The sequence below is a fragment of the Hyperoodon ampullatus genome, assembly GCF_949752795.1.
Source record: "Hyperoodon ampullatus genome assembly, chromosome: 9".
NCBI classification, from domain to species: Eukaryota; Metazoa; Chordata; class Mammalia; order Artiodactyla; family Ziphiidae; genus Hyperoodon; species Hyperoodon ampullatus.
Window position 1 is genome coordinate 45,147,472 of NC_136922.1, and position 26,896 is coordinate 45,174,367.

Genomic DNA, 26,896 nt, shown 5'->3' on the forward strand with positions numbered 1-26,896 from the left:
AGGGAGCTTATCCAGTATCAGGGATTAGAACCACCAAGCCAGTACTTGGTGTTTGAGCTCCATTAGTAACTACTAAAATATTTCACTTCTTTTTTCAGATCCTGTGACCTGATATGCTAGGGCGTAGGAATCGGCACATGGGGATCTCGTCTTACACACCAAGACATAGTTCCCAATAGGCATTCCCTTCTCAGATGTCTTCCTGCCTCACCAGAACTCACCACAGGTCTTAGGACTCAGCATCCCTCTCTTCACTTATTCTCCACTCCCATCATTTCTTATTTATTTTTTTCCTTCCTGCCTGGGATAGCCATTTTTTTAAACTTTAGGAACAGAGCAACTTATTTTTTTCTGTCTGCTTCTTAAGAAAAAAATAAAAATCTAAGTTTTGTAAGGGCTATGATTTCTGAAATACTCATCCACTTGGTCAACAAGTACTTAAACCTACCAAATGCCAACTACACTTCACTGGCTATTTGGCAGTAAGCAAAAAGACAAAGTCTCTGCCCTCATGGAAGTAACATTCTTATGGGAAATAATTAAAAATAAACAATTTAACAAATTTTAATTATGGTCTTTGATAATGTAAATTTCTATGAAGGTAGAGCAATATGAGGAGCAGATGGAGACAAGCTCTTTGTAAAAGTGATAGTTGAACAGATGCATGAATGAAACAAACAATTTGGAAAAAAAATTAGTAAGTGCAGTGACCTTGATGTACCCTGGACTTGGCTGGTTTAAGAATAGCAAAATGGCCAGTATAATTGGAGCTGAGAGTGCAAAGGGAGGCATGGTCATAAGAAAGACCAATGTAGACATAACAGCCTTTTAATCTTTTTCCACCATCTCCCACTCTTCCATTGTCAGAGCAGGGCTGACTGTGGGAAAAGAGGAAAAAATCTGAAATAAATCTGAAATAAAAGTAGAAAGTAAAAGATGTGTAAGACTTTGGACATATGTATCAGTCTTGTCGGGTGATCCATCTTGGGATCCTTTCTGCTTTAGATTATCTGACTATGACACTAATTGTATTTTCCTCCCAGTTAATCCATATCACATATTTGTTGTGATGTTAGTCATCCAGGATTTAAATATCTTTTTTTTTCCATTCGTATCTGCCTCTTTCAAATATGATGAGTTTAACTCACCTTATCTGTTACTTAATCTCCTTTTAGTAATATTAAGCTGTTCACAATATGCTAAAAAGAAGAGGCTGTTCTAAATGTTTACATTCTTTATCCTATGTTTTAAAATTATATGTAACTTCGCAGAGACCAAAATATTATTATGTAAAAGTGTACAACATAAAATTCTTTTAGAATTTGGAAAGTATTTATCTGCATATATGTAAAACACACAAGACAACTTATTATACTTTCTTGCTTTTGAGTGAATTCCTATGAAAAATTTCAGGTTACCCCTTTAGTTTTCATACTATTGTCAGTGTGATGATATTGGTTCAAGAAACAGTCATTGAGAGTATAGTAAAAATTGTCCTTGTATTTTAAGTCTGCTTGATCCTGTCAGAGTCATTAGTCATTAACAAAGTTTAATTTCCTGCTTTTACTGGGTGATAGTGTTCTTTTAAGAATTACAGAGTTCTTCTTTTAAGGATAATTGGATAATTATTGTACCTCACTTGAAAACAAATAACATTTATAAGCATAAATTTAGATAGAATTTTAAATTTATTAAAAACTTAAAATTTAGATATTCTAAAAGTACAAAAAGCTCCCAAACCATTTATTATACATAATGCAACATTATTAGGGTAATGTAAATTATATATTCACTTATTATATTTCTCAAGAATATGTATTGAGGTTTGCCTGGCATTTAATTAAGCCAGTTTCATATCTGCCATGAAAGGATAATGGCTTGCAAAAAGAATTATTATGAGGAGTCATGCTCAGGGCCAAGTTCAAAGAATGATGCGTGCAGAACTACAAACTTCTTACTCAGTGGTTTACATAAAAATATAAATAGATGCTCAGAGATGATAAGAAAAATTGTGTCTGGGTTATACAAAATGAGTTGAACTGCCATATAAAGTTAACAATAGTCAGTGTGTTAACAGATGTTAATACTGACATTTGCGTTTGTGTGTAGTTTACTTATAAAGTTTTAAAACACTCAACTATATGTTTCAAAAATGCAAATCATATATTTGTAGAATACTTGAAGCTGAATCAAAAATTTGAAACTTTTGTTTCACACATTTGCCTGAATAGAGTGAAGGACAAAATGATCCATGAACTGCTGGCCTGTACAACCTGATCAACCTTGTAAACAAATAGGAAAAAAAAATAGTATGGACTGAGTGAGAGAAAAACATTGATCAACTCTACAATTTTCAGAGATCCAGCAAATTCCAATAGGCTCATTGTAGAATCAGAGCCAAGGACACTGAAGAAACTACTTGGCAGCACAAGCAAGACTATAGGAAACAAGTCAGAAAGCAGTAGCCCACCTTATATGAAAGAGTAGGAAGCCTGACTTGGAATATCGTATATAATTGTGACCTCTTTGCCTCAAGGAAGTGTGACAGAGCTACAGAAGAATGCTTTTAAATAATTAAACAGAGCAGTTTCTACGAAATGATAAAAGATGGGCTTCTTTAGATTCTGATGTCAGATTAAGATGGACTGATGGGTTTTCAGGCTTGTCTCTAATTCATTTTCTGATCTATCTCTAGTGTTCTCTTTTCAAAGTGCCAATCTAGTATCAGTCATCTATTAAAACTTCTAGTGACTTTCTAATCCCTATACGATAAAGTCTAGTTTTTTTTTTTTAAGTCTACTTTCTTTACCGTGGCATCTAGAGTCCACGACCATCAAGCTCTGGCATAAGGTTGTAATTAAATTTGTAGTCATATTCTCTCTCCTCACCTACTGTTTATTTTGTTCAGGAATACTCGTTATTTTCCAGAAGCTCCTTGAAACTTTGGATATGCCATTTCCTCTAGCAGAAACCTTTACTCTCAATTAGACTTTACACCTCACTCAAATTGTATTGTGTCAGGAAAGTAATGTTCCCTCTATCTTCATCTCCATTACCAGCCTTACATCCTCCTATAGCAATGTTTATTCTCTGTTTTTTCCTACTCATAGGACTCCACTTTTTCTGTAGTAGCCATCTTAAGAAAAAAAAAGACATTACCCAGAATCCCTTACAATTAGAGGTGGCCCAGAATAGACAATGAGATATAAGTGGAAGTCACTTGTGAGAGTTCTAGGACCTTTGTTTGTCCTTTGCCTTTACCCCTGTGACTATGAAACAAGACTATATGCTAAGAACGGTGGGATAAAAATACATAAGGGATCTGGATTCCTAAGATGCTGTACTTCCAGATTTCTTATTACCTGTGAAAGTTTAATTCCCTAATTTGTTTACGAGATTGTTCAGTTATATTTTGTGTATTCTAGCATTATAGTTACTTGTTTGCCTTTTGTCTCCTCCATTGGAGTGTAACTTAATTTAAAAAATATTCATCTTTGTTTCCACATAGTACAGTTATCTAGGACAAAGTGGGTGGTCATTTATTAGTAGTGGTAGTATAATTGCTGCTATTAAATCCATTGCATTAAAAAGATATTGATGTCTCCAATCAGAAACAGATGGGTAACTGTTTTCATAAATGTATGGAATGTGGACTAATAAATGATTGATAGGGGAATTATTGCTGCAGGGCAGTATATTTAACTTTTGTAATATCATAAGGAGGCCAACTATCAAATGCCCTTTGAGCTATTGTAAGCCTTAGAATATGGAAGAGGATATAAGTCTTACTTGACCCAATATGACATGTTCTCCTTTTAATGAAAAAGTCCATTAGAAGAAAATTGTGATGCTGAAGGACTCTCAAAAGAAAATCTGTCAGAGGTACAAGACAGAAAGTAATTCTGTGACATTTCATGCCAGTAACCTCAAATCACACAAAAAACCAGGAGTTCACTTCAAGGAAGATGGAGTAGATGTGCTTTTCCCCCCTTCTGCTAAGTTTAACAAAAAACCCTGGGTTTTATATATAAAACAAACACAAGAACACTCTGACATGTTCGGAGAGGAAGGTAGAGTGATTAAGGACCTAAGAACCAAAAGAATGACACAGTAGGTTTCTTTTTATGTTATGTATCCTGGGCATGGAGCTGAAGAAGCCAGCAACCTTGAGACGCCAGTTGGCACAGACAAAAAAGATTCCCCTCCCTAGCCGCCACCAGCCTGCTCTCTTAAGCCAAAGGATAAGGAAAGAAGAAGCCTAATAAGAAAGAAAAAATTAGGCAATAATCACTCTACACAAGTTACACCTCACATATAAAACACTAAGGATTGGGGGCAAGAAAGCCTTCGTTTTATTCAAAATAGGCCAATCCGGAGAAGTGATATAGCAGTAGTCTGCCTCTTAGAGAAAGCAGTGCTCATATTCCAAACATGTAGTAGTATGTCTGTAGGTTTGTGTGTGTGTGTGTGTGTGTGTGTGTGTATACGTATTTTTTTTTCACTTGCAGAAACTTCTCTCTATTTCCTCCAAAACTCAGTTGAATTGCTAGAAGCTATAAGGTGAAGTAGAGACCTAGTAGGACTTTGTTTCATAGGAATGCTGTTTGCCTCATAACACAATGGGCTCTACTGTAAAATAAGAGAAGAAATTTTTGAACAATGAAACCATAATCTTAAAATCCCACCTATCTTTGCAAGTTTTCTTTGTGCCCAAGTACATCAGAGCACGAAAAGTGGGATCTGACTTCCAAAGAAAATACGTGAAAACAGTAATTGTAACATCCTAGTGAAAGCTCTTTTGCTTCCCTTAAGGCTTTCTGTACTTTGCCTACTTTTAAAAGATGTTATCTTCCCTTACTTACAATGGCTAACAGAAAAGTGAAATAAAAGCATTTTTGTCTTTTTGGATAAAGAGAGACCATATTTTTTTTTAAAAAGCTTTCCTTTTTTCAAATTGTTACCCACATGGTGGCACTACTATCAGTTCTTCTGCTGATACTAGTTTCTAAAAAGCTTCTACAATTAGCTTTATAAAAAGATGTAAAATAAAATTGAATTTATTGTTAGCTCTATGATGTTCTTGTCAACCAAGCCAATATGCTATTATAAAACCATACCAAAGAGTTAAATTATGTGAGAAACCACTAGTCATAAATAGTAATAAAGTAATTAATATTTCTTAATATTGTTCTAGTTTGTAATAAAGTCTCCTTTTTGTGTAGGTGAATTTTCACTGGCAGTAAGCAAAAAGTACTAGAAAATTCATATCATCATCCTATATCTAACATAATTTTGGGTTTATATAGTATTTTCTTTTCTGAAATTGTTTTAGAAATAATTCATTAGCTTTTTCATCACCATTTTGAAGAAGGAAAAAAGTAGTGTTCCCTTCTTCTGATCATCTAAGCATTTATTTATTATTATTCAATCGTCCTTACTTACAAAAAGGTAGTATATTGAAAGCATTGTACTTTTCCATTAGAGTGAAATTAAGATAAAAGTCAGATAAAGAGTTTTGGCCCAAAATATAGATTTAGAAATAATATTGTAATTGAGAACAAAATGTAATTCCATGCATCCTAGCAACCAAGGCAAAAAGGGAAACAATATGAGTTACTTAAAGAATCATACTATTAGTTCACCAGGGTAAAAATAAAGCTGTAATACTCAGAAGCATCTGTGATGTGAATGTCCTAGAAACTATTTATTTTCTTCAAAAAGTGTTTTATGAAATCTACAGAAACATATTTTCCATGAATTAGGGATTTTCTTATTTTATACTTAAGTGGATATATGCCAAAGCTTTATTCAGAGCTATGCAATGTTAGAAGTAGAACTAAAATTATGAATCTGATCTTTCAATTCTGATGTTGTGTCCTGTTGATTAGATACAGTCTAGACCACTACTGTTCCGTTTTGGAGAACCAGTTCAGTTCCATGAAGTTGAAATAAGTGGATATCATTTAAGAATACTCTATCAGCTGGGCCTTTGGACCCTGGGGTAGGACTTTAACAAATAAGGCAATTGGCTGTAGTGAGATCACGTAGAGACTCAGGTGAAGGACCCCACATTTGCCGATGTCTAAATAAACAAAGTTTTATTTCACTATTAATGTAATGCACATAAAAATAAATCTCTCTAGACAAAGTAATAATTTGCCTCAGTATCTCTCAAGATCTGATGGAAGGGCAAACATATCAGGAAGGTGATACTGGGGTGAAAGAAAGAAAGTAAACAAGGAAGAGAGGTTATGCTTGTGTGGTCAGTGTCATCTAAAACAATTATCTGAGTTCTTATTTAAAATATTATTTTAAATTTAATTCATTTAAAATAAATTTCTGAATCTTATCTTCAGAAGTTCTGCTTTATTATGTTGGATTGGGTTCCAAAAGTCTGTAGTTTAATAAGCAAACTTCTTGGATGACTCTACTATCAGTTATCTATGGACTTCATGCAAAGAAACAGACCAAAATGAAGGGAAAGCCAGAGGCAAAGGCCATTTTGGCAGCAGGATCAACAGGCGATGGGTTCCACACACTCTACATTGGCCAATCACAAAAAGAGTCAATCTGCCCAAAGAAACATTAACTAGGGACCCATTTAAATAATAATTGTATACCACAGAGCATTCTTTTGAAGTTGAAAATGTATTCACCTTATTCTTTAATTGCTAATCTTCATGTATACTTACTATGTGCCAATTTTCTGTGTTTTTCATGTGTTGATTTATTTATCCTTATGACAATCTATAAGGTAGCTACTACTTATTATCATCTTTATCTCCTTGCAGTAGTTAGAGAAGTTATGTATCTTGCTGTGGCTCAGAGCTGATAAAGCCAAAAGCCATGGTTTTGTACCAGATATTGGATCTCTAGAGCAGAACTCTTGACCCCTATGTTATGAATTTGCCTCTCAAATAGCCCTTTAATGAAAGAGAAGTATTTTAATTTAGGAAAGTATATAAGTCTAGTAACATATGACTTGAAATCTAAGGAACATAACCAACCTACCAGATATTAATTTCTCGATGTATTTTATTATCAATTAAATGCCAGAATAGCCTTGAAAAGTCTAAGATTGAGGGCTTCATGTCATCATAGCATACTTCTATGGGAGAAGCAATAGTTATTCTATGAAAATCTCATCATCATTCTATTATTGAGAAGAGAAAAAACAGAGAAGGAAAAACAAAATAAATAAGGAGGAAATAGAAGGACTTAAAGTATGCAGGAAAAAAATAACTCCAAAGGCAGCCAAAACTAATGAGGTAAAATGACCTAGTTACAAAATCAGTAAAGCAAAGATTGATGGACTCTCTTTTTGTTTTTTGCTAAAAGAAATAAGTGAGTAGGTAGATTAAAAATAAGACCAAAAGACATCAGCTAACTGATAGAATTGTTTTGATATTATATAGTGAAATAAAAATCTCCATAAATGTTGTAGTTGCTCTAATACTTTTGAGTTAGGTTCTTATATCAAGGGCTTCAGATAGTTTTGATATATATTTTTCACACATCTTTCATCAGTTCATATTATTTTCAAACACTTGGCAATCTGTGGTGTAGATTAATCTTAGTAATTAAAATTTCTTTATAAGGGAATTTCATATTCTGAGCCCTACATAATGCAAGAAAATTTTAGTACAATTACAGATAAAGAGCATTTAAAAATACATCTTAAATTTTAAGTACATGATACAAGATCACTTTTGATATATCAAAGAGTGATTAAAATTTCTACTCCTTGGTTAGATTTGTCATTCAATCACTATGATGGAAAAAATCAAAACAAAAAGGAAACTGTGATGGAATGAGGAAAAAGAGGTTAATTCTCCATATACCTTAATCTTTCTTATATAAACCTTATTTTCTTTATTTTTCAATTTGAAGTTATCACTTAATGGAATATTTAGTTGGTGGGTAAAGTAAAATTTCATTATGAAAATTTAAAAATGTAGTTTTTTCAAATACAAATGAAACATTTCCAAACTAATGTATATTTGAGAAAATACTTTGTTTCTCCCTTTAAGATCATCTTTTCATTTACTCACTGAAAAATGGCTTTATCATCACTGTATCTAAATAAAACCTACTCTAATTTCTGTTTGTTAAGCAAAGTAAAATCTTGGTTCATTTTTCTTAGAAGTTACTGAGCAGTGCATAACTTTCAGTCTGTTTGTCAAAGCCAGTTTTATATTTTGAAGAGAACGGTGGAGTTTGTTATACAGATGGCAGATCCCAGCCATTGTATCATTTAATATTTCTCATCATATTTCAGCTGCATATTTATGTGAAGCTTGAGACAAATTATGTTTAAAAATATCATTCCAGTAACATGATTTATGAATATTAAAAAAGAAAAAAATCCCCAAACATTAAGGATTAAACTAACTTTAATGCATCTGAGAGTCTTCTAGAATATTTCTTTTAGGGGGTGAAATAAGTCCTTTTTTTGATAGTAATTCTCTTGAGAAGGTAATTTTAAACTGTTCAATCAAGATCATATAGAATAATATTTAATTATAAAAATTATACAAATCAGATATTCATTTAAAGACAGGTTTTCTTGAAAGTCAACAATGATAATATTCTTCTCTATAAGACTGTGAGCACAGCATTTCTTCGGATATGCACATTTTACTTACTTTTATTTTTTTAATTTCCAAAGTGTCACTGGAAAAAGATTTTCATCCAGTTACTGAAGGCAAAAATGGCAGGACTAAGGGAGCTGTTGCCTTGAGAAGGGTTGGCTTTGAACCATTCCGTAGTTCATTATCCTCTAATCAAGCAGTCAAGTTTCTTCACCTCTAGAATTCACATTCTGCTGATTATCATTTAAGTACATTAATTGGTTACACTGTAATTTCTGGCTAGACCCATATGAACAAAGAACTGTTACTGATGGCTCATTCACAGTCTTATTCCCTTTTGTGTAGTTGGCTAAGAGATTCCCTCCAGATTTCTCTATCATCACCTACACAGCTCTCCCACTGGCTATAAAATACTGCAGCAGCTTGTAGGTAATTGATCAGACAAGTGAACTGTAAAATATTCATTTTCTACTTCAACAGCCAGATAAATCTCTTGGGAAGAGGATGAAAATATTGCTTATGCACATCAGGGTCAGGAGAGTAATAGCAAGGTTGCTGATAAGCAGGGGTCCACTACAGAGCTAATACTTAATTCGGTGCTCTGCCAGAGTCTGAAAGCATGCAGCATCCCTTTGCCTGAAGCTACAAGTCTCATTATACACTCAACCTGAGGCATCAACATCAGTGCCCCAGTCATGTTGCTCAAAGGATAGTGCTTCCTCTTTTAATTAATCAGGTTCATCTTGGCATAACATGCCAAATAGCCAATTAACACTTAGCTACTGTAACCAACATGCTAAACACTAAATTGCTAATGAAATGTGAGTGGGTAGAAAGGTAGCCGTACAAAGGATGATGGGAAAGCAGGTTGGGTGATTTTTTTTTTTTTTTTTTTTGTATAGCACCTGCGTTCTGGCGTTTTTTCTTCTTCACTTGGTTTCTTTCCTCTCTGCCAGCTTTTCAAATAACTGTCAAGCTGCTTTAATTGGAAATTGTTAGAAGTAGACTGTACTCAGACTAGTTAAGCTAAAACAAAAGTAGTACATTATTTTAATCTTTTGCTCTGTGGGTTGTAATAGTAAAAGATGCTGAGAGGCATTTTCCTTGGTCTTGTCCCTGTTTCATATCTGTTACCAACTTTTTAAGGAGTTTCAAATCAGTGAAATATAAATCAGAAATAGTTATTTTTCTACAATCATCTCTTTCCCGAGAGCTTTGATATATTTTTCTTTCCTGTCCTTTAATGAAATCTCAAGCCGATTTTAAAAACATTCCAGATACTTTGGTCATTAAAACATAGTGTACTTTATAATTTAAAGCATAATCTTGGTTTCAAACCCATCTATTTTCTCAATCTGTAGCAAAGACTTGGGTTCTTCCCCCTTCCCTTTGAAGCTTGGGTTCTCCAGTGTCGATGACGTGGGGAGAAGCATGAGGATTGGTCACAGTTGTACTGCTCCCTCCATTGAGAGTTAACTGTTTCTTAGACTTACTCTGATGAAATATTGTTGCACTCTTTTTGGAAGAGGATGGTTCTCAGATGAACACCCCACTGAGTTCTCTGGAGATTCTGTGGAGTCTCTCCACTTGATACTTCTGTATTGTAGAAGGTCCAGTTCTGGCTCAACTCCTTGCAAGGCTGTACTTGGCTCTTTCTGCTTTTGCTGCAGTCCTCCACTTGCAGGCAGCACTCTTGGACGAAATACCAGCAAGATAGCACAGGCTTTTGTGATGTCCACTTAACTTTTGCAGAGAAACCCATGCATTCCTTTCTATACCACGTTGCAGGGTATGAACAGCTCCCCCATTATCCTTTCTCTGTCACTACTACCTCTCTTCAATTCTCTTATACCCTGCTCAGACAAGTGTAGAGTTTGCATGCCTAAGCAGACATCCAGGTGAGGACTGAAATGTTTATCCCCCTGATTTCAGGCAGTCTTATACTCTTTGCTCTACAAGTGATTTTCTTTTCTCTGCACTCTGCTGTTTTGAGATAGAAACGAAGCCCCCTCCTCTCTCTTTCTCATCAACAGGGTACTAAGTTAAGCAATATATCCTTTAGGAAGCACCCTGCAGGGCTCTGTCTGTAAACCTGATGATTCTTTGCTCCAGTATCCTCCCAGTCTTATAAAGTAAAGAAAGTTGTAGTGGGGGTGAGAAGATTTCTTTAACTTTTAGTAAACTGTGATAAAATGTGCCTGTCCTCAATTCTTGTCAGCAATTGATAATTTGTGGAGTATTATTGTTTTTAGTTCTGAGCCACACTGATAACTCTAGTGCAACACAAAAAAATCACTCCATATCCTGTTATATATCTAATTCTAATCTGTGTTAAGAAGCTTAATGGAAAACTAAAAAGCAATCAGAAAATGCCTTCACTCTCTTCCATCTGACTTTATTCTTTATAAAACAAAGGAAAATTGGAAAGATTGTTAAAAAACAAGGCCTTCTTCTTTAAAATTGCATCTGGCTAGCAGAAAGGTTAGAGAATATGAATTTTTTCTCGCTGGACATAGAGTTTTTCCTTTCACCCTTGTCCTTCTGTAGGTTTCAAAGTCTAGCTTTAGCACAGTAAACACATACTTATATACATTTTGTTTTCTGGTTTATGTTAAGTTTGGATTCAGTGATTGTTGGAGGACTGAAGTGTTTTGTAAATACTCTGATATGGGTAGACTCATTCTATTTTTAGGGAGAAAATCATTAATAGCCAACCAATTATATTCTTAGTTCTATTTCATTGTCATCAAATTCAGTAGAAATTCCTCCTAATTTTGGCAACAAATAAGAATGAATGAATAAATGAATGAATGAATGTAGTTTCCACATTTTCCCCAGTTAAGAATATCAAAGGCAGGTAGTTGGGAGAAAGTGCCTACACTAACTTGAGCCAAATCATAAAAAGTAGGGGAAAATGGATACTGGATTGGCAGCCAGCAATATCTGCTGAAATGGCATTTACATTTTGTTCTTCAAAGTGTTTTATATTTTGTTTGGGTTCTATAATATATATGTCACTTTTATAATTATTGAGTATTAACTTGATAAACATATCTTTAAAGACTGAAAGATCGCAATCATATAACAGCTTATGTACTGAAAAAAGAAGTGAAACCAAAATGTTAGCCCTGAGTAGCTCTAAGTAGGAGCCTTACAAGTGCTTTTCCTTTTTAAATTTTTAAATTTATTTTTCAATTATTCTATAATGAACATACAGGTCCTTTCTATAAGGAAATTAATTATTATTAAAATCAGTTTTATTTTTCCAGTAGTTCTTAAAGTTGACTAAAAGTGGACTCACACTTAACAGTTCTGTCAAGGGGGCATTAGTCAGTTTAAGATATATATTGGAATAAAATATTGCCAGTATCATGTAGTCTACAGAGTCATGGACTCCTGGGGAAGACAAATTGAACACCACATGTTTTGTTTTTTTTGGCTTTTTTTTTTTTTTTTTTGCGGTATGCGGGCCTCTCACCGCTGTGGCCTCTCCCGCTGCGGAGCACAGGCTCCGGACGCGCAGGCCCAGCGGCCATGGCTCACGGGCCCAGCCGCTCCACGGCATGTGGGATCCTCCCGTACCGGGGCACAAACCCGTATCCCCTGCATCGGCAGGCGGACTCTCAACCACTGCGCCACCAGGGAAGCCCACCACATGTTTTTAATACTAAAGCAAGTACATTAGAAAGAGATGCAACAGTAATGCTACAAATAAAACAAATAAATAAAAGGTTCTTAGAGCAGAACAGTTGCTCAGTTGTTAACCTAAGTTATAAATTTTCTCATGTCTATTACTTTTAGATAATTTAAAATAAATTCTAGAAATAAAAATTATAACCACTCAATACATTTTTAACATGCCCTTTATGACTGTCTCAGAAATAATAGAACCTTTATGCCACATGCAATTGATTTCCTTTCCACCTAAGCAATTTCTTGATAAAATCACCTTAAAACAAATATTATTTTAATTCCTTTTATAATTCTCAAGTCTTTATTGTTATTGCATACATTCTTATTTTTAATATTTTAATGGAATATTTAAGGCATGTAAAATGAAAATAATCTAATCCATGCAATTCATGTCCTACCTTAAGAAAAATTAAGTTTCCAACAGACTCCCCATTTCCAGTTCCTCATGTAAGGAATTTGGAAATCTCCACTCAACCCTAACAACAAGTAAAATGCTTAATAGACTGAAAAAAATCAAAAACTCTTCCTGAAACCGTAAGAGAGAGTCAGTCCTCTGTACTTGAGGTTTGCATCTGTGGATTCAACCCATCTCAAATCATGTAGTACAGTATTTACTATTGAATTAAAAAAAAAATCCTTGTATAAGTGGACCCATGCAGTTCAAACCCGTGTTGTTTGAGGGTCAAGTGTATATATATACACTATCTTACTGTCTTATCTATATTATTCCTCATACTTTTTTGGTATTTTCAGATTTTTTTTTCAATTCTCATATCTTCTACTGCTCTTATTTATTTATTAATTCTCTCTCTTGCTCTATCTAATTATATGTTAAATCTCCCTATTCTCCTAATTTTAGTTGCTGTGTAATTTCGGTCTAGATTTCTATTTGACTCTATTTTTGTAGATTCTAGTTTTTTTCATGTATTTTTTTATCTTCTCATCTCTTTTCTTCAGCTTATTAATAACAATTATTTTAAAACTGATTTCTTATATCTCCAATGTCTGAATGAACTATAGATCAGGTATTATCATTTTTCTTTTGATTCTGTCTACTCGTATGTCTAGCAATTTTTGATTGAATATAGTCATAGTTTAGGAACAATAGTAATCACTGGATAATGTTTTCTTCATTCAGAGAAGGTTAACATTTGTTTCTGACTGGTAGAGAAAACACTTATTTTCTTAATTTAATTAGAAAGTGAGCAGTTTCAAGATGAGTTTCAGAACTTTTAAAACTTTGTCTATTTACACTAAGTCCTAGAGAATTAGAGAGTCTCAACCCTCAGCTCTAATTTTTCTCTCTCCTGAATTGTAGAAAGGCTGTATGCTGGGTTTACCTTTTCTTCCAGTTACCTGCAAATTTCCACTAAAGTGCTCAGTCTCTCTTCCTGTATGACTCTTCAAGTGGCTCAGGGCAAAAACTGCCCCAAACTGCTAGGCTAATTGGAATGCATTTCCAGTTCTTAGAGATCTTGGTATGTCAAATTTTGGTGACTTAGTAGCTCTCCCATGACTTCAAAGCAATTCATATTACATAGTATCAAGTTTTACTAAATTCTCTCAGCAAGATATTTGTCTGATATAAGTTAATCCATTATAGTGAAAAGTAGAGTTTCTCTTAGTTTTTTTCCCTCTAACATCTAGAAAGTCACTCTGGATATTGTTTTGTTTTTGTTTTTGTTTTGGATGTGGGCCATTTTTTAAAAAGCTTTATTGAATTTGTTACAATATTGCTTCTGTTTCATGTATTTTTGGTTTTTGGCCACGAGGCATTAGGGATCTTAGCTCCCCAACAGGAATCGAACCCACACCCCCTGCATTGGAAGGCGAAGTCTTAATCACTGGACCTCCAGGGAAGTCCCACTCTGGATATTGTCTGCATTGGAACATCCACTGGGGAAAATAAAATGAATGAATCACCACCTCACAACATCAAAACTCAGAAAAGATTCTTGAGAACAGGGGTTGCCTCTTATTTATCATTGACATATAGCATTTGTGACATTGCAAATGGTGCACAAATTTAGCCTTTTTGATTGAATTAGATTTCAGTGTTTAAAAAGACCCCAAATAGCCAAAGCAATCTTGAGAAGGAAAAACGGAGCTGGAGGAATCAGCCTCCCTGACTTCAGACTATACTACAAAGCAACAGTAATCAAGACAGTATGGTACTGGCACAAAAACAGAAATATAGATCAATGGAATAGGATAGAAAGCCCAGAGATAAACCCACACACATATGGCCACCTTATCTTTGATAAAGGAGGCAAGAATATACAGTGGAGAAAAGACAGCCTCTTCAATAAGTGGTGCTGGGAAAACTGGACAGCTACATGTAAAAGAAAGAAATTAGAATACTCCCTAACACCATACACAAAAATAAACTCCAAATGGATTAAAGACCTAAATGTAAGGCCAGACACAATAAAACTCTAAGAGGAAAACATAGGCAGAAGAGTGTATGACATAAATCATAGCAAGATCCTTTTTGATCCACCTCCTAGAGAAACGGAAATAAAAATAAACAAATGGGACCTAATGAAACTTAAAAGCTTTTGCACAGCAAAGGAAACCATAAACAAGACCAAAAGACAACCCTCAGGATGGGAGAAGATATTTGCAAATGAAGCAACTGACAAAGTATTAATCTCCAAATTTTACAAGCAGTTCATGCAGCTCAATATCAAAAAAACAAACAACCCAATCCAAAAATGGGCAGAAGACCTAAATAGACATTTCTCCAAAGCAGATATACAGATTGACAACAAATACATGAAAGAATGCTCAACATCATTAATCTTTAGAGAAATGCAAATCAAAAGGACAATGAGATATCATTTTACACCGTTCAGAATGGCCATCATCACAAAATCCACAAACAGTAAATGCTGGAGAGGGTGTGGAGAAAAGGGGACTCTCTTGCACTGTTGGTGGGAATGCAAATTGATACAGCCACTATGGAGAACAGTATGGAGGTTCCTTAAAAAACTAAAAACAGGGGCTTCCCTGGTGGCGCAGTGGTTGGGAGTCCGCCTGCCAATGCAGGGGACAGGGGTTCGTGCCCTGGTCGGGGAGGATCCCGCATGTCGCGGAGCGGCTGGTCCCGTGAGCCATAGCTGCTGAGCCTGCACATCTGGAGCCTGTGCTCCACAGCGGGAGAGGCCACAGCAGCAAGAGACCCACGTATCGTAAAAAACAAAACAAAAACTAAAAATAGAACTACCATACTACCCAGCAGTCCCACTACTGGGCATATACCCTGAGAAAACCATAATTCAAAAACAGTCATGTACCACAATGTTCATTGCAGCTCTATTTACAATAGCCAGGACATGGAAGCAACCTAAGTGTCCATCTACAGATGAATGGATAAAGAAGATGTGGCACATATATACAATGGAATATTACTCAGCCACAAAACGAAATGAAATTGAGTTATTTGTAGTGAGGTGGATGGACCTAGAGACTTTCATACAGAGTGAAGTAAGTCAGAAAGAGAAAAATAAATACTGTATGCTAACACATATATATGGAATCTATAAAAAATGGTCATGAAGAACCTAGGGGCAAGATGAGAATAAAGACACAGACCTACTAGAGAATGGACTTGAGGAAATGGGGAGGGGGAAGGGTAAGCTGGGACAAAGTGAGAGAGTGGCATGGACATATATACACTACCAAACGTAAAATCGATAGCTAGTGGGAAGCAGCCGCGTAGCACAGGGAGATCAGCTCGGTACTTTGTGACCACCTAGAGGAGTGGGATAGGGAGGGTGGGAGGGAGGGATACCCAAGAGGGAAGAGATTTGGGGACATATGTATATGTATAACTGATTCACTTTGTTATAAAGCAGCAACTAACACACCATTGTAAAGCAATTACACTCCAATAAAGATGTTAAAAAAAACAAAAAACAAACAAAACAAAACAAAAAAAGAAATTACAGTGTTTAAGTGAAAACCTTCATCTTGTTTGCAAAGAAGGTCAGGATCATCTTAGCCTTTTCATTGTAGCCTCTCAGAGCTGCTATACTGATAATTGTCTATCAATATTTTTAATGGTATAATGGGACTTCCTACCCTAGCAACATTTGTACTGTACTCTTTCCTCATTCTTAGTCTAGCAAAGCCTCCTAAGTTGACTTTATTTGTTTAAGGCTGGTTTTCTCCTATGAAATTAATTTTTGCTAATAAAATGACTCAAATTTAACTTAGATAATCTAAAGACCCTACTTCAACCCAATTTTGGTATTTTTTATAATATATGAAATAAATAAAAACTAACCTTCTACGATTGAAATAGGGGTGGAGGCCCCTAGCCTTTTAACCTTTCCTTCATACCCAGGATAGAATCTACCTTCCTCCTCAATGTAGTCCCATGTTTGAGCTTATATTCTAATTTAGAGGTTGAAATAATCATTCCTTTCAAAGTAAAGTGTCCACAACCTTTGTGAAAATAGTCTGCCCTGCTTGATACATGATGGTCATACCATTTGGTTATCCCAGCTCTGGCTTGCTCAGGGTCCTCATTTTTCTGGCAACAGGCAAAGAGGTAGACAAATAAAGATTGGGAAGCACATGAGGGATTCACTTCAGAAGCAGTTACAATTTTTTTTTTCTAGGAAACAAAAAATCATAGGTTAAAAACAGAGCATTTTTTGTTCAAATAATTAAGTTACAGTGGTATGAATTATGTAAAATAAGGTAGTTGATAAAGTTGAAGAGTTAGAATTATATTCTAAATTTCACCAGTGTTATTTCCTATGGGCTCGTTAGCATGAAAAAGTTTTTTAACCAAAACATTAGAGCTATAACATTCACTTATCATATTGTACATGAAGCAAGAGAAATAAAAGTAGAAATGTTTAGCTTAATCTTCCCGTCTTTAAGTATAGAATCAAGTAAAATATGCATTTAATATGCATTAATTACTATATCTTTTCAGCCATCCTCTTTCTTGATGATACTAATGAAATTCAGAGAAGACTCTTTTCTAAATGTACAAATGCCTTACAGGAACTGAGGTTTCTTTTTTAGAGTCTCTGTAACAGATACAAGACTTTGCCTGAGGGTGCTCTTTGAGAAATGAGAAACATTAAAATAGTATGAAGGAATAAAAGGATCTTTCTTAGCCTGTCCACATTCCTACTTCAGAAAAATAATGTCTGAGAACCATTTCATTATTTTTAGTTATAATCAGTGTACTTCTTAAAATTCAGAGTGAATGAAGAAAATGTAGTTAGACTCAAATGTTCATAGTAATATAAGAAGTCTACACTTTCAGGGGAAAATATAAAATATATAGTCCTAAAAGAGACCTGAGACAACACTCTCCCCACTGCCATGGACCTTAAGCCTACTAATCCCAACCTGACTTATCTTATGAATTAAAATATAGGTCCTTTGGTTAAAATCTATTCTTTAATTCTCATCTTTTTATGCATCTGGATTTTGAATATGACTTCTCTGGCTCTGGTTCCACCCTTCCATTGTGCTTTCTGGAAATCTTGTTTCATGGCAAACAAACTCCCACAGAGCCTTAACCTATTGATGATGCTAATTATATATCATGATTTTGACTGAAACTTGGATTTCCCTGAAGATACTACTTTCTGGCAGATTTCTTGAAACTATCACTTACTCCTAACAAAGATAGCACTTTTTTTGAAATCTGAATTATTAGAAATCTCTAAGACTACAAAAGCTGCTCATTGTTTCAGACTTTGCATGTATATGTGAATATGTGAGGAGGGGTTTTTCTCTTAACTTTCAGGCTTCTGACATGTGAGGTTTAGAAATTGTTACCCTTAAATATACAGAGTTTAACTGACTTACAAAAAATGTGTACACAATATAAATTCAGTATGAAACTTATGATACTACATTATGGCCAGGACCAAGACTTGGTGAATCATCTGATCTGCTTTGATTAAGTGTGACGTTTTTCTACACCAGATTTAGAGATATCCCATTTAGGGTGACATCATGAATATGTGTTAATTTAATGACAAAGTAAAAACGATAAAAAAGAAAATATATATCACAGCTCTGCAAAATGAAAATGTAGTAATTCATTTCTCATTGCAGTTTTTTTTTCATTTTTCTTCTTGTTTTTCCATTTAGAAGTCTATCTTAAATTATATAGCCCATTTTCACATTAATAAATGTAAACTATTTGTAAATATATTAATTGAGTTTTAATAGATAACAGTGTATATTTAGGAGATATTCAGATTAATCACAGGCAGATTATTCCACAACACTACATTAATTTAATATTTTTACATGGTGTTGTAGGTTGAATTGTCCAACCCTCCTCTGCCGCCCTCGCCACCTCACCCCCTGTGAAGATACTGATATTCCAATGTCTCGTACCTGTGAATAAAACTTTAGTTGAAAATAGGGTCTTTTCAGATGATCAAGTTAAGAAATCTTAGGGTCATTAAGGTAGGCCCAGGATAATAGTTGTGTATTTTGCAAATCAATTTTGCCTAAGGAATGCAAGATTGGTTAAATATTAGAAAATTAATGTACTTGTCACATTAAGAGATTAAAGAAAAAAATTACACAATCACACAGATAGATGCAGAAAAAACATTTGATGCAAAATCAATATTGATTCATAATAGCAATCCCAAACTAGTATAGAAGGGAATTTCTTTAATCTGGAAAAGGATAGATATAAGAAAACCAGAGCAAATACCATACTTAATAATGATGTGAAGAAAGCTTTCTCTCTGAAATGATAAACAATGCAGAGATACTCAATATCACCACTTCTTTTTTCAACATTCACTGTTATTAGTAAACTAAGAAGAGGAAAAAAAAGATATATGAATTGGGAAAGATGAAATAAAAGTAAGTGTTCATAGATATTTCATAGGTATTATTAATATATACATAGAAAATTCCAAAGAATCTGGATATGAATAATTGGAATTAAAAATAAGGTTTTAGTGAGGTTTAGTGATATAAAATCAGTGTGTAAAAATGTATTATACTCCTGTGTGTAAGCAAAAATCAATTAGAATGTAAAAATATTTCTTTTATTATAAAAATATTAAGTATCCAGATAATTTAAAGTAATATTTATATTACTCTTCAACCCAAATTTGAGAATATCCAGTTTTGTCAAGCATGTGTAGAATCTTTTTAAAAAACAACCACTTACTTAACAAAAAAACAAATCTCAGCCTCATCATTTATATCACATTCTCTGTAAACAAAACAATGAAGAGGTGCATTAGTAACAAAAATATAAATTAAAAAATCCTCTTCTATGGAATATAAAAACATATCTAGATAAATTGTCAGTTAAGAATAAAATGGATATTAAAATTAGTAAAAATAACAATGAAAAGGTATGTATATGTATTTGTAGGATGCAATAAAAGTGGTATTTTGAAGAAAATTGTAACTTTGTACTCATATTAAAATAAAAGAAAGGCCAAAATGTATTGACTTAAGGAACTAACTTATGTAGTTGGAAGCAGGACAAGAGCCTAAACTCAAAGTAGAAGGAAGGAAATGAAAAACAGAAATTAATGAAACAGAAAACTGCTCTAATAGTGATGATCAGAACACTTTTCTTTCACTTTTTCATCTTTTGTCTCTTTGTGCTGTTCTTTGTAATTTCTTCTGACAAATCTTCCAGTTTATTAACTCTCCCTTTAGTTTCCTCTATTAATGCAGCTGATACCTTACATTAATATTGTGTTTTAATTTATATACATGTGTTTTCATTTCTAGAAGTTCTGTTTAATTTTAAATAATTCTATTCTTTTTTATAGTTTCCTGTGATCTACATATGTTTCTAAACTTGATTTTTGTAAATAAACTTTTTATTTTAGATAGGTTTAGAATTACCAAAAAAATTACAAAGATAATACGGAGAGTTCCCATATACGTCACACCAGTTTTCACTATTATTAATATCTCATGTGTGTTACATTTGTTTCAATTTGTATCCCAATATTAATACGTTATTAACTTAAATCCATACTTCATTCAAATATTTAGTTTTTACCTAGTGTCCTTTTACTGTTCCAGGGTTCCATTCAGAATCCCACATTATATTTAGTCATTATATCTTCTTAGGCATCACTTGTGTGTGAGTTTCTCACACTTTCTATATCTTTTATGTCCTTGACAGTTTTGTGGAGTACTGGTCAGATTTTTTTTTTTTTTTTTTTCCGGTACGCGGGCCTCTCACTGTTGTGGCCTCTCCCGTTGCGGAGCACAGGCTCCGGACGCGCAGGCTCAGCGGCCATGGCTCACGGGCCCAGCTGCTCCACGGCATGTGGGATCTTCCCAGACAGGGCACAAACCCGTGTCCCCTGCATTGGCAGGCGGACTCTCAACCACTGCGCCACCAGGGAAGCCCCTGGTCAGATTTTTTATAGAAAGTCCCTCTATTGGTATTTGTCCGATGTTCATCTTATGGTTAGACTGGAGTTATACATATCTTGGGAGGAATACCACAGAGTTAAAGTGCCATTTTACCACTTCATAACAAATGCAATGTTCATTGCAACATTATTTACAATAGCCAGGATATGGAAGCAACCTAAGTGTCCATCTATAGATGAATGGATAAAGAAGATGTGATATATATATATCATATATATATATATGAACCTGGAGGGTATTATGCTGAATGAAATAAGTCAGACAGAGAAGGACAAATAGCTTATGATTTCACTTATATGTGGAATCTAAAAACAAGAAAAATGAACAAACATAACAAAATAGAAACTCATAAATACAGAGAACAAACTGGTTGTTGCCAGATGGGAAAGGGATGTGGAGATGGGCAAAATAGGTGAAGGGGATTAATAGGTACAAACCTGTAGTTTTAAAATATATAAGTCACAGGATTGTAATGTACACTATAGGGAATATAGTTAATAATATAGTAATAACTTTGTGTAGTGACAGATGGTAACTAGACTTATTGTGATGATCACTTTGTAATGTATAAAAACTTCAAATCCCTATGTTGTACACCTAAATCTAATATTGTTAAGTCAGTTATATTTGAATAATAAATAAAATAATTAATTGATTGATTAAAAAGTGCACATACTATCAGCATGATTTATTACTTTTTTGAAGATTGCACATATTTATATTTTATACATTATATGGTACATTTACTCTGTTACAGATTACATATCATACTTAATTTATAAATTTGCATATATTTATATAAGTTTTTTTATTTGAAGTATACTCGATGTATAATATTATATATTACAGGTGTACAATACAGTGATTCACAATTTTTAAAGGTTATACTTCACTTATAGTTATAAAATATTTGCTGTATTCCCTGTGTTGTACAGTATATCCTTGCAGCTTCTTTTATACCTAATAGTTTGTACCTCTTAATCCCCTACCCCTATATTGCCCCTCCCTCCTTCCCTCTACCCCCTGCTAACCACTAGTTTGTTCTCTATATATGTGAGTCTGCTTTTTTGTTATATTCACTAGTTTGTTGTATTTTTTAGATTCCACATATAAGTGATACCATATAGTATTTGTCTTTCCGTGTCTGATCTGTACTTTCTTACCCTACCTTATTTTAGCATTATTATTGCAAAAGGTACTTCCAAATTAGTACCTTTGCTACAATATTTAAATTTAAATGTCCTCTAAAATAAATTACAGTATTTCAGGGAATTCCCTGGTGGCCCAGTGGTTAGGACTCTGCACTTTAACTGCTGAGGGTCTGGGTTGGATGCCTGATTGGGGAGCTAAAATCCCACAAGCCGCCCGGCACGGCCGAAAAATAAAAATTAAAAAAATAATAAATAAATAATAGTATTTCAAATAGAAAAGCTATCAGCTAGGAAATGCAAAAAGGAGGCACTTCAAATTGAGGACAGCATTTTGAGGACAGCATTTTAAGTACAGCATTCAAAAGGTAATAGAAGGGAATTTAAACCTTTACGTATGAATATAAAATGATGTTACGTACGTCTGAAAACATAGACGTATCAACTTTCTTCTATTTAAATGTGTCCCCTTTTAGCTAATTGAACGTGTCTTGTGTTGAAATGAATTATTTTTTCATATTCTTTTTGTCACATATATGGCATTACTTGAAACAAATCTAAGGAGCAATAGCAACTCTGTGGTTTGTTTATTTTTATGGTAAACAACAATAGAAGGATTGGCAATAGAAAACTTGCTCAAATATATAAAAATTTATACTAGATTTTCCAAGCATATTTGTAAGGGACCTCATATGCTGTGTAAATACCTGTTTATATATTTGTAAAGTAACTATTGTGGAACATGTAATGGGGACTTTTTAGTAGCCTAAAAATCAAACAACCCCTTTAGCACTCATAGCTTGCTTTCTTAAATGTATATTTAAAATGGTAAGAAGATTTGGAATGAGTTTTTAACATTCTGGCTGTGTAGCAAATCTCTTGTCTGAAGTTAAAGGCTTTTAAGTCGTCTCTCAGGAAAAAAAGACAAGTATCTCTTAGTAATAGGATGACTGACTCTTCACAGAATTTCATTAGAATTCACTTGTACCATTCTAAATCCCACAAGTATTGCACAATTTTCAGTAAATTTACAAAGGGACAGAGTTGTGTGGGACAGATTCAAAAGACAATTCAACAGTATTCAGAGCAGAAGTTATTCTGGTTTCAGATTTAGATTAGTTTTTAATGCCTGCATCTGTATAGCATTGTATAATATTTAAACAATTTTTCAAATATTAATTCACCAACCTCAAGCTTCAGGCTGTTTTGAAAGTGTGTTTATAAAATGATTTGGGGGTTAGTGATCAATGAGGGTCATTTTACTTGTTCCGTGTTTCATAATTCGTTTGCTTCTACCTTTCCCTCTTGCCTTCCATTTTCCCTCCTCCCTTCCATTTTCTTCAGCTTTTATTTCTTCAATTATTCATTGAACATATATTGTATGTTGGTAGCTATGTTCAATGTGAAGAAGTAAAGCTATGGTTCCTAGGTAATAAAATACTATGAACTAGTTGGGGAAACATTGAAAAACATGAGAGGTTAAATAACAGAAAAGACCGGCATATGCTATGATGGGAATAGTCAAAATGACAATAATAACAGTGGTGACATCTTCCAAATAGAAACAGTTAGAAAACATGTATGCTTGGGTATAGCACATTTTCTATATTACATTATTTATACTATTATATGCAAGCGACTCTAGGAAGACATAGATCACAATGGGCTGAGCGCTCAGTAAAAAAAACTTTTCTTGAAGAGAATGTACTTTGTCAAAGTTTGGAGGTATAAGTGGCTTGAAATAGATAAAGAAGAGTAAGGTCGTCCTTCCAAGAAAAGAAACAATATAATAAATAAAATCACGGGGCTGAAAATGAGAAGATATATTTAGATGATAATTATATATTTGCCTGGTTGGAAAACAAGGCTGTTTTTGTTTGTTTGTTTAATAAATTGTATGGGAGACAAGGCTGGAAATAAAAGTTAGGATAATTTTTTCAGTAAGACTTGATTATCTACCTGTAGAATTTTTAAACTAGTGTAGATGCAGTTGATTTGAGCAGATATTTAATTTGATAATAGACATGCTACAGAAAGATTAAATATTTTCTACCCAATTCTCCAGTCTACATGCTAACCATGATTATTGTTTCAAGAAACTCTTCTTGATTTATTTTAAAGTCAAACCCAGTTTATTCTTAATACATAAATATTAAATCTATAAGATTTATCTTAAAATGATGCTTTATTAACATAATTATTTAATTAGAGGAAAATCTTATCTCAGTTAAAAAATTAGAGAAAAATTGCTGCTTTAAAAAATTGATTTAAATTCATGTGAGAATACTGTGCAAGCTGAGTTTCGTGCCCTGAGAGCAATAAGGAAATTTCCAAAAGGTAAAGTGAGTTATTTTTTGCAGGATAGAATGGGTAAATGTAGTTATAAAGTATCTCCCCTAAAAACAGAACTAATTTTTTAGAAGGAATTATATTATAGTGGGGAAGGAGTGAAGTTTACCTTGACATTTAAGAGTTGGGAAGAAAAACCAAGAAGAGTTTTTGAGAACACCAGTAGCATTTGGGTATCATAGATGCCAAGGATAGAGTATTTCAAAGTGGGACTGGTAAATAGTGCAAATACTTAAGACAATTAAATAATGTAGTATGTGTGGACTGTCTGTTGGATTTAGCCATTTGTAGTTCAGCGATCACATTGGAAAGAACAGATTTTGGGTGTTCAGAAGGGAAAACCATAATTATTGCATTAAGGAGATGTTAGGGAGTGAGGAAATGGAGACAGTTTAGGGTAGTCCATTGAAGAAGCTTGCACTTGTAAAATGCGGGATAAATTGAAAGGCAGGGATACTTGGATATGGGTAGGGACATTTGTTAAGGTTGGAAAATATTTGAGTACGTTAAAATGTTGATGAGAAAGGACCATTATCAAATGATAGGTAAAAAACATGGAGGGGATAATTAACAATTTAGCTGAGATTATCTACCAGGAGTAAAGAGAGAGGGGTCATTGTTGAAGGTTTGTGAAGTTTTGTGTATAAAGGTAACTCTGATGCCTTAATTTCCCAAAGAAACTCTCTTTGGTGTTTTCTCCCAGGCCTTTGGTGTTCTGTTTTGCATCTTAATCTTTTGCCCAGTCATCTGCTGCTTCTCTGGCCAAGATGAGTTCCAAACTGCTCAAAACAGAGACATTGGCATCGAAAGAAGGGACCAGAGTCCCATGCTGGAAATACTGGCTGTCTTCTTCAATACTGCCACTGAATCGGGGAAGGAATGGGACAAGGGCAGAAAAAAAAGCCACAAAACTTTTCTACCATTTTAAAGTTGACTTCTTCTTGATTCAGCATTCAGTTAGTTGTTGTAAACCTTTCCCAGGGTTCTGACAGATTTGGTTCTAACAATTTCTGCTTATTTTTCAATATTTTGACAAGTGATGGTAGCTTGGAGCTGCTCATTCTGCCATTTTATTTACATCATTTAATACCATGTGTTTGCTTTAAACAGTGTATTGAAGAAATGTTTATTTATAATTCATACCATTCACTTCACCCATGTAACATGTACAAGTCAATGTTTTTTAAATATAGTCACAGGGTTGTGCAACCATCACCAGAAAAAATTTTAGAACATTTCATTTCCCTAAAAGAAATCCCATACCCATTCACTGTAACTCCCTAGTCTCCGCACTGATCCCCCCAGCCCTCCAAAGCCAGTGATCTATTTTCTTTCTCTATAGATTTCCCTAGTATGGAATTTCATGTGAATAGGATCATACAATGTGTGGTCTTTTTGACTGGCCTCCTTTACATAGAACACTGTTTTCAAGGTTTATCCATGTTGTAGAAGTGTGTATCAGTACTTAATTTTTTTTTAAGATGAACAGTATTCCATTTTATGGCTATAGCACTTTTTATTTACCTTCAGTTGATATTTGGTTGTTTCTACTTTTGGCTATTTTGAGTAATGCTGCTATAAATATTTGGGGTTTGTATGGATATATGTTTTTAGTTGGGTATATACCTAGGAGTAGAATTTCTGGGTCACATGGTAACTCTATGTTTAACATATTAAAGAAATGCCAAACTGTTTTCCAACACTGCTGCGCCATTTTACAATGTATGAGGGTTTCAGCTTCTTTCACCAACACTTGTTATTTCATGTCTTTTTGTTGTATACATTCTAGAGGGTGGGAAGTGGCATTCCATTGTGGTTTTGATTTGCATTTCCCTAATGACTAATGATGTTGAGCATATTTCCACATGCTCATTGCCATTTATATGTATTCTTTGGAGAAATATTATTCAGATCCTTAGCTCATTTTTAACTGGGTTATTTGTCTTATTATTGAGCTATAAACTTACATGTATATTCTGGACATAAGTCCCTTATCAGATATATGATTTGAAAATATTTTATCCCATTCTCTGTAGTATTTTTAGATGTATCCATGCAGATGCATGTGCACACATGCACATATTTGCTTCTAACTATTGTGTGACACCTCATGTTAGTCTTCTACCACATTTTATCTATTTGATCCTCCTGTGATAGACACCTGGGACTCCTCACTGTCACAAATAATGATGCAATAAACATCCTTATGGGATTTTGTTATGTATATCTTAGGGATATATATCCAAAATGAAAATTGCTAACTCATGGGCAATTTAATTGCCTTCCTGAATGGATGTTTCCAGGATGGATGTCCCAGTCGATACTCTCACTAGCAGTGTGTGAAGGGACCTATGTCATGTGTCCTATATCCACAACAACAATCGAAATTATACATCTTTCTATTTTTACTGATCTGATGCTTATAATGTAACTTGTTGTTGGACTTCGTAGTTTTTAGATTTCCTTTCTTAATTTTGTAGTTTCAAACATGTAGTAAACTTTCTAAGTTTTGCTGTATTCAACTTCAAAATAAAACAAATAATATCTCTTTTATAAGGTTGCAAGAAATAAATGAAATGATACACAATGCCCCTTTTCAGTGCTGGGCACACAGTAAGCATTTAAAACTATAAGGTCTTGCTACTATGTTGTTAAAAACTATAAGGACCTTTGCAGATAGTGCTGGTGGGAAAATAATAAAAA